A 9,440-nucleotide genomic window follows, 5' to 3' on the forward strand; every position below is an offset into this window, starting at 1 on the left:
AAGGTTTCTCAGAGTATTTTTTCATTAGTTGATTTAACTTATACAAGATACAAGAATTTATGACTGAAAGATCAAGCAAATGTTAAAACAACCTGATAGCGTTCCGTTTCACCAGAATAATCAAAGTTTTCTTTAAATATCTTTTGCTCATGAGTGAGGGAATGGATCTTTCATTTCCAGGTACAACGGTTGTTGTTTTTTACTTTCGTTATCGCAGTTTTGGTTTACCAGCCTTGTATGATTGTTTGTGAGTACAGTCTATGGCTTCGACGATGCGGTGAGCTGTTAGTGGCATAACTTAACAAGAAAAATGTCCATACAAGCTACTCGCAGAAAAATTTGCTGTTTCAAGACTTTCTTTTTTATATTCAGCCGAGAAATCATTTTAAGAACTTGTACAACTATTTAATTAATTTGGATTCATTATAGGATCATCATTGGAGTTTGTGTCAATAACACGGCGCTCATCATCACACCCAGAAATCAGTCTAATAGTAATCTTACAGTCCCTCTGCAGCGTCTTCCTTCAGTAAATCACTGTGATTGACCAATCGATCCATAACCTAAAACTCAATCTTAAATAATATTAATTAACTGCCATAGTAACCGTACAACCCTATAAAATAACATCCAACATATAAAGCAAAGCACTGAATGAGAATATTTATGTAGAAGTCATGACCAGGCACAATAACCTAACCTGTAATATGAGTCAACATTCACGCAATGTTGTACATGCAAAACATACACAAGCTGACAGGTTAGTCAAAGTTCAATAATTTGCACAGCTTTTCTTGTTGAATTGATTCTACATACTTCCTTTAGTTTGTGTGATAACCATATTTGTGATAATCATATTTTTGTGTGATAATCATATAAAGTGAAATTAAGAAAAATGCCGACTCGAGTACTTTCTTTGGACTCAATCAAAGAGCCTGCCAGAAGTCCGCAGTACAGCGAGCTACTGCTTACCTTACATTAGAGACACTCCAAGAATTTGAAGAAAATAAATACCGACAGCCATAGTTTTATGAATTATTTTATTTGTAAGTCTTTTGGCTCCTGTATAAATCAACAAAATCAAGCTTACAATAGACAAAAAATCTGATAAGCAACATCAATTGTCCTTATTTGAAATGAATTAGCCATACACACACATTAGTAAAATATATAAGAAGAGATATCAAGATGGTTAACTTAAATGCATGCCACACAAACACTTGTCACATAATTTTTTGTCGTACAGCCATTCACCGTATTAATAAAATTGGCTTACAATGCAATGCTAATGTAATATAAGAAATAAAGTAAAACTTCTCATAACGTAGTAATTAGAAAAGCCTTCATTGAAAAGATATGCCGAGTGATGTAGTACAAACGATGGCATCACGTGTAGTGTTCGTACTGTAAGGAAACATCCTAAAGGCAAAGAATCTGTCTGAGTTCATGAATATTAAAAAATAAGGAAGCGACATAATTAATGCATAAACTTCATAAAGGAATTAGGGAAAGTAACCCTAGCAGTGTAAATTAATTGTATAGGACCGCGAAAAACTTTAAGAAGACTAGGAAACCAGAAATGAACCCTGTAGTTAGATCAAAGTAAAGGCCTAAGATCGGAATAGTAATTTTTTTGTAGTGTATAGTGTGATTCACGTGCATAATATCGACCAATAATAACATATTTGACACAAGAAAATGTAAACCCAGAAGTCATCAGCAGAGTAAACTTTCAAGCTACATATGCTGGAGTAGAAGCACTGAGGAAGTGAAATCTGAAACTCAGTTCACTCTTTCAGTAGCCATCACTATGTAATGTAATATGAAAGGTATTGTTATAAAAGTCTTGTTAATCATTATAAACTGTAATAGCATAGAATAAATTATTTTATGAAGAAAACTGATCTCTTAAAACGTGAGAACAGAGCCTCAGTAAAATGGGTATACGAATAAAGGACCAAGAGGTGCTATATAATATAAATAAGAGAGGATGTGAAACAATATCTGACAAATCAAAGCTGTCCCGGAAAGATTTAAGTGGTCGTTTTCTCCGGGAGCTGTTCGATAGCGGAACGGTAGCGAAATCACTTGAAGGTGGTTCGATGACCCCCACGCCAGTCACTTAATTGTGAATTGCGGAGTACTCATGTAGATGCAGATGTAGATACGTGTTCGTGCAGATGAAATATTTCCCCAATTAGGAAGATATTTGTAGCAGTTGCATATAAAATTGCGAAAATTGTATCTTTTACTTTCTCAAACTTCCCTGAGTTTTTCCTGCATGAGTAGACGACGCGATTCCATAGTTTGAATCATACGACCCATTGCGTGTCCCATTACGCCAGAAGGGTTCATATCAACTCATAATTTTTATAAGAGCGGAAATTTGAGACTGTGAAAAAATGCTGTCACTCCTCAGACAGTGTCATGTTAGTGTCGTACCTGACGCAGACCTAAATACTTCGGTCAGTGACGCCTTGTGCATGACGAGTACCTCAGAGTCAGCTGCTCCTGGGAGAGGCTGCCACGGCATAACCTCAGGGCAATGCGAGGACAAGGTTTTTACACTAGGACTTGCTGACAAGGCCGTGGCGGCTATGCAAGGCCATCACTCCTCCCCATCCCCTCCCACACCAACCCTACCTAGCACCTGCTACAGCTAGTATAGAAGTTGATGTCAGCACCGCAGCCCCCATCCAGTAAGCTATAAAAGCAGACGTAAAGTGGGGCAAAGCATCAGTTCCAGTCAGAGCAACTGCGAGCAACCAACATGAAGACCATTGTAAGTACGCCGAAATAGGCCTTTGCTCTTAGACCCAACTTCTATTATTTGTCAAGTATATACCGTCCACAGTCACCACATATTGTTTTCATTTTTCACTCTCTACAGCCTCCTCTGGTTCTGTGGAAATTATTCCCTGATGTCTCAACGCAAGTCCTGTCCCCTTGTGTAATTAGTTTTCCGCTTATTCCTTTGTAAGTCTGTTCGGTCATTAACTTCCTCTTTTTATATCTGTCTATTTACCATCCTTCTGCAACATCATATCTCAGACACATCGATCATCTTCTTTTTGCGTTTTCCCACAGACTATTATTCACTTCCATGCAATAGTGTGCTCTAGACGAACATTCACAGAAATTTAGTTCTCACATTGAGGTCTATGTTCGGTGCAAGAAGACTTCCTTTAGTGAGCATTACCTCCTTTGCCTGTGCTACTGTGCTTCTTATATCATTCTTCTGCTTCCAAAGTAATAAATATTCTTCACTCCATCTACTGTATGATCTCCAATTTTGAAGTTCATTAGTAATCTCATTTATGCTACTCCTATTATTTCTGTCTTTCACAGTTTTACTTTCACTCCGTATTTTATTATTTAATGCTGGACAACTAGCCACTCTGTATTGATTTCAATTGCAACCTTTCCCTACACTTCACTTCCGCTATGCGGCCTTATGACCAGAGATAGTACTCTATTTGGTGTCGCAGATGCTGCTGGTGTGGTTCAGTTTCGTAGGCCTCTGTCTCTAGTACTGCGATTGAAATCGACTTGAGCTGTTTGAACAGTTTACCTCACAATCTGAGAAATTTTGTGGTTCTGTTCGATCTAGCGATTTTCGTTGGTACTATCACAACAACTATCTCAGCGTTTTTAATTCACTGTGAACTGTGATAATAAAACACAGATTGAAACATGCATAACAACTGGTAAATAAACAAAGTTTGCAATAATGGTTGTGTCTAATTCTGGAGCTTTCGCTTGTACTACGTTCTAGTAACGTCTGATAGTACAAATCTCTAAAACGGGTCTTGCTGTTGTAGTTCATTGTCGCGAAAAAAATTACGGTTACCTTATTACGATACATATCATTTGTTCAGAATTTATTTCTTGATAAATTTGTTTCTTTGTTTAATCTGAATGTTGCTGTACTACTGTCAAACTGATTAAAATCTTGTAAATTTTATCAGTTACTGTAATGTGTGAAGAGGGATTGAACTGCTCCTTGTCAAATTACTTGACAAATCATGAACGTCCTTTATAGAGAAACATAATATTATACTGTGTGCAGTCACATAGTATTTTTGGGGGACATTTATGTCTGTGTCTGATATATTTACTCAAAAAGAAAGCTAAATGTGTATATATCCATACATACCAGTATAGTATGGGAACTTGTAAATTTATTCAAACACAATAAGAGTGTGGGCAGTGATAGGATTTAATGCCGTTTCCTCCTGTGTTTCAAGAAGTGGTCAAATTTTAAGTAAGCAGGAGCTATTGCTGTGGCTAGTTCGTAGTTACTAGCCTCTCCCTTGCACTTGCACCATGACAGTCAAATGGCATGTGACTGTTCGAATAAGCTCGCTACTGTACGGAGTGGTGCAGCAGACTGGAAATTCTGAGTCTGTCCAAATGCGAGTATCACCTGGCCGGCCGTATCTGTCCCTCTCTGACCAGAGATGTCACTTCCTGTTGCACAGAAGCTGCTAGTGGCGGTGGTGCTAGCTGTTTATCCTGGCTTTTGGCTTCCCCTGTCTATCTCTTACCAGCGATGTTACCCCTGTTGTGTGTTTGCAGGTGCTGCTACTGGTGGTGCTGGCGCTGGTGGGCGCTGCTCTGGCCATCCCTTACCCTCTGCCACGACCCCAGGAAGGCGCTGCTCGTGAGGCCCTGCGTCCCAGCGAGCAGTACTACTACCCGGGCTACTACGGATACCTCTACGGCTGAGCAGGCAGACACTGTGAAAGTTGCTGAGGACCACGTCGGATTCTGGCTACAGTTCATTTGTTTCATTCCACAGACACATTTTGGCAAAACTTATGAAATAAATTTCTTTTCTCTGCTTTATTTCGGTCTAAATATTCTCCTGTGTGACTTCCAATTCCTCCTCCTGTTGATGTGATGCAGCCATGCAACCAAGCAATATACTTATACGAAATGTCATGTCAAGTATCTAAATTACGCTTGTGGGAAAAAAGACACCTATCCCTTTCATCGTTGACAAACCACTGACTCGAAGCTCTAAACGTGAAGATTCAGAACTCAGGGTATTGAAAGATGAACGGATCACATTCTCTGCAGAAAGTCTCGACAAATTTCCAATAACACTTGGTATGTTGAAGAAGTAGTCTATTGTTTCGAGAATTAAATTCGGGTCTGTAAACAATGTACGTATACCAGAATACCATTGTTGGAAAAACTGCTTAGAGCGAAACAACACAAAAAATCGCGAATTGTAGACACAACACTACTGGAAACTTTTAGAATCCAGAGCCTTCTGCTTTTGAGTTGTGAGGAGAATGGCTATGAGTGGCAAAATGGATTTCACATTTCACATCAAGTGGCCCTAGGACCATTTACCGTAGCTAATATCCATTACAGATTGCAGGTTACTTCCATTGGTATAGCTGTCTGTGTGATGTATGAGATAACTTTACGAAGGTCAGTTCTTTCAGTGGAGGCGGAATCGGTATTTGGGATGTCTGCACTTCTCCAGTGAAACTCTATGCATACTCCTTTTATAAACACGTGGTCTCATGCACTACATGAGCCGCAGATGTCCACCGCAACAGAACAGTGTTGCACCAGGGTGTCTATTCATATCATATACTGTAGATTCAACAGTATTTGGCTTGTAATGTGGCAACTACGTATCCCAGCCTCTAGACAACGAAACCAGCGAAAATTTTGTAATATTTCAACTCTGAGTCGGAGGTTACATACACTCCTGGAAATTGAAATAAGAACACCGTGAATTCATTGTCCCAGGAAGGGGAAACTTTATTGACACATTCCTGGGGTCAGATACATCACATGATCACACTGACAGAACCACAGGCACATAGACACAGGCAACAGAGCATGCACAATGTCGGCACTAGTACAGTGTATATCCACCTTTCGCAGCAATGCAGGCTGCTATTCTCCCATGGAGACGATCGTAGAGATGCTGGATGTAGTCCTGTGGAACGGCTTGCCATGCCATTTCCACCTGGATCCTCAGTTGGACCAGCGTTCGTTCTGGACGTGCAGACCGCGTGAGACGACGCTTCATCCAGTCCCAAACATGCTCAATGGGGGACAGATCCGGAGATCTTGCTGGCCAGGGTAGTTGACTTACACTTTCAAGAGCACGTTGGGTGGCACGGGATACATGCGGACGTGCATTGTCCTGTTGGAACAGCAAGTTCCCTTGCCTGTCTAGGAATGGTAGAACGATGGGTTCGATGACGGCTTGGATGTACCGTGCACTATTCAGTGTCCCCTCGACGATCACCAGTGGTGTACGGCCAGTGTAGGAGATCGCTCCCCACGCCATGAGGCCGGGTGTTGGCCCTGTATGCCTCGGTCGTATGCAGTCCTGATTGTGGCGCTCACCTGCACGGCGCCAAACACGCATACGACCATCATTGGCACCAAGGCAGAAGCGACTCTGATCGCTGAAGACGACACGTCTCCATTCGTCCCTCCATTCACGCCTGTCGCGACACCACTGGAGGCGGGCTGCACGATGTTGGGGCGTGAGCGGAAGACGGCCTAACGGGGTGCGGGACCGTAGCCCAGCGTCATGGAGACGGTTGCGAAAGGTCCTCGCCGATACCCCAGGAGCAACAGTGTCCCTAATTTGCTGGGAAGTGGCGGTGCGGTCCCCTACGGCACTGCGTAGGATCCTACGGTCTTGGCGTGCATCCGTGCGTCGCTGCGGTCCGGTCCCAGGTCGACGTGCACGTGCACCTTCCGCCGACCACTGGCGACAACATCGATGTACTGTGGAGACCTCACGCCCCACGTGTTGAGCAATTCGGCGGTACGTCCACCCGGCATCCCGCATGCCCACTATACGCCCTCGCTCAAAGTCCGTCAACTGCACATACGGTTCACGTCCACGCTGTCGCGGCATGCTACCAGTGTTAAAGACTGCGATGGAGCTCCGTATGCCACGGCAAACTGGCTGACACTGACGGCGGCGGTGCACAAATGCTGCGCAGCTAGCGCCATTCGACGGCCAACACCGCAGTTCCTGGTGTGTCCGCTGTGCCGTGCGTGTGATCATTGCTTGTACAGCCCTCTCGCAGTGTCCGGAGCAAGTATGGTGGGTCTGACACACCGGTGTCAATGTGTTCTTTTTTCCATTTCCAGGAGTGTAGTTTAGGGCCACACCCAAAGCACCATCATAGCATTTCTGTTTCTCGAAAGCCCAAAAAGATCAAGCAAGTATTAAAACAACCTGATATCTTTCCACCAGTGTAATCAAAGTTTTCTTTATATATCTTTTGCTCATCAGTGATGTAATAGATCTTTATTTCCCAGCTACACTGCTTGTTTTTACTTTCTTTGTCGTAGTTTTGGTTCACGATCTTTGTAAGATTGTTCGTGATAGACTCTATGGTTTCGAATATACGGTGAGGTGTTAGTGGCATAATATAACAAGGAACATGTCCATTTTCAGCCATTTGTAAGCTACTCGCAGAAAAATTTGCTGTTTCAAGACCTTCTGTCTTATATTCAGCTAAGAAATCGTTTTAAGAACTTGTACAACTATGTAATTCATTTGGATTTATTGTACAATCATCGTTTCTGTTTGTGTAAATAACACTGCACTCATCATCACACCCAGAAATCAATCTAATAGTAATCTTACAGCCCTCTGCTGCATCTTCCTACAGCAAATCACTGTGATTGAATAATAGATCCATAACCGAAAACTCAATCTTAAATAATAGTAATTAACTACCATAGTAACTGGGCTGCTCTATAAAATAACATCCAACATATAAAACAAAGCACTGAATGAGAATATTTATGCAGAAGTCTTGAAAAGGCAAAATAACCACACCTGTACTACAAGTCAATATTCACGTGATGTTGCACATGTAACACATACACAAACTGTCAGGTAAGTCAGAGGTTCAGTGATTTGCACGACTTTTCTTGTTGAATTGATTCTACATACTTCCTGTAGTTTGTGTGATTTTCTCCTCCTTCCTACACTAGCTCTTAATAATAATCATATAAAGAGAAATGAAGGAAAATGCCTACTCGATTGCTTCCTCTGCACTCATTCAAAGAAGCTGCCAGAAGTCCACAGTGCATCTAGCTACTGCTTACCTTACTTTAGAGAAACTCCAAGAATTTGAAGAAAATAAATACCAACAGCTGTAATTTTATGAATTATTTTGTTTGACAGTCTTCAGACTCCTGTATAAATCAACAAAATCAAGCTTACAATAGACAAAAAATCTGATAAGCAACATCAATTGTCAATATTTGAAATGAATTAGATATACACACACATTAGTAAAATATATAAGTACTATGGACTTTACCATTGGTAGGGAGGCTTGTGCGCCTCGGCGATACAGATGGCCGTACCGTAGGTGCAATCACAATGGAGGGGTATCTGTTGAGAGGCCAGACAAATGTGTGGTTCCTGAAGAGGGGCAGCAGCCTTTTCAGTAGTTGCAGGAGCAACTGTCTGGATGATTGACTGATCTGGCCTAGTAACACTAACCGGAACGGCCTTGCTGTGCTGGTAGTGAAAATGGTTGAAAGCAATCAGAAACTACAGCCATAATTTTTCCTGAGGGCATGCAGCTTTACTGTATGGTTAAATGATGATGGCGTCCTCCTGCATAAAATATTCTGGAGGTAAAATGGTACCCCATTTGGATCTCTGGTGGGGACTACACAAGAGGACGTCGTTATCAGGAGAAAGAAAACTGGCGTTCTACGGATCAGAGCGTGGAATGTCAGATCCCTTAATCGGGCAGCTATGTTAGAAAATTTAAAAAGGGAAATGGATAGGTTAAAGTTGGATATAGTGGGAATTAGTGAAGTTCGTTGGCAGGAGGAACAAAACTTTTGGTTGGGTGAATACAGGGTTATAAATACAAAATCAAGTAGGGGTAATGCAGGAGTAGGTTTAATAATGAACAAGAAAATAGAAGTGCAGGTAAGCTACTGCAAACAGCATAGTGAACGCATTATTGTGGCCAAAATAGACACGAAGCCCATGCCTACTACAGTAGTACAAATTTATATGCCATCTAGCTCTGCAGATGATGAAGAAATTGATGAAATGAATAATGAGATAAAAGAAATTATTCAGGTAGTGAAGGGAGACGAAAATTTAATAGTCACAGATGACAGCAATTCTAGAGTAGGAAAAGGGAGAGAAGAAAACATAGTATGTGAATATGGCTTGGGGGTAAGAAATGAAAGAGGAAGCCGTCTGGTAGAATTTTGCACAGAGCATAACTTAATCATAGCTAACACTTGGTTCAAAAATTATAAAAGAAGGTTGTATACATGGAAGAATCCTGGAGATACTAGAAGGTATCAGATAGATTATATAATGGTAAGACAGAGATTTAGGAACCAGGTTTTAAATTGTAAGACATTTCCAGGGGCAGATGCGGATGCTGACCACAATCTATTGG

The 9,440-nt window shown here is 41.4% G+C and overlaps 1 long non-coding RNA gene across 1 annotated transcript; it reads left to right on the forward strand.

Moving 5' to 3' along the window:
* The first annotated feature begins 2,723 nt into the window (after nucleotides 1-2,723).
* Nucleotides 2,724-4,848, forward strand: LOC126176028 (uncharacterized). The gene is made up of 2 exons (XR_007535636.1): nucleotides 2,724-2,782; nucleotides 4,579-4,848. It is a non-coding gene; the product is annotated as an uncharacterized LOC126176028 (long non-coding RNA).
* Nucleotides 4,849-9,440: the final 4,592 nt, after the last annotated feature.

Source organism: Schistocerca cancellata, chromosome 3, assembly GCF_023864275.1.
Source record: "Schistocerca cancellata isolate TAMUIC-IGC-003103 chromosome 3, iqSchCanc2.1, whole genome shotgun sequence".
Taxonomy (NCBI): Eukaryota; Metazoa; Arthropoda; class Insecta; order Orthoptera; family Acrididae; genus Schistocerca; species Schistocerca cancellata.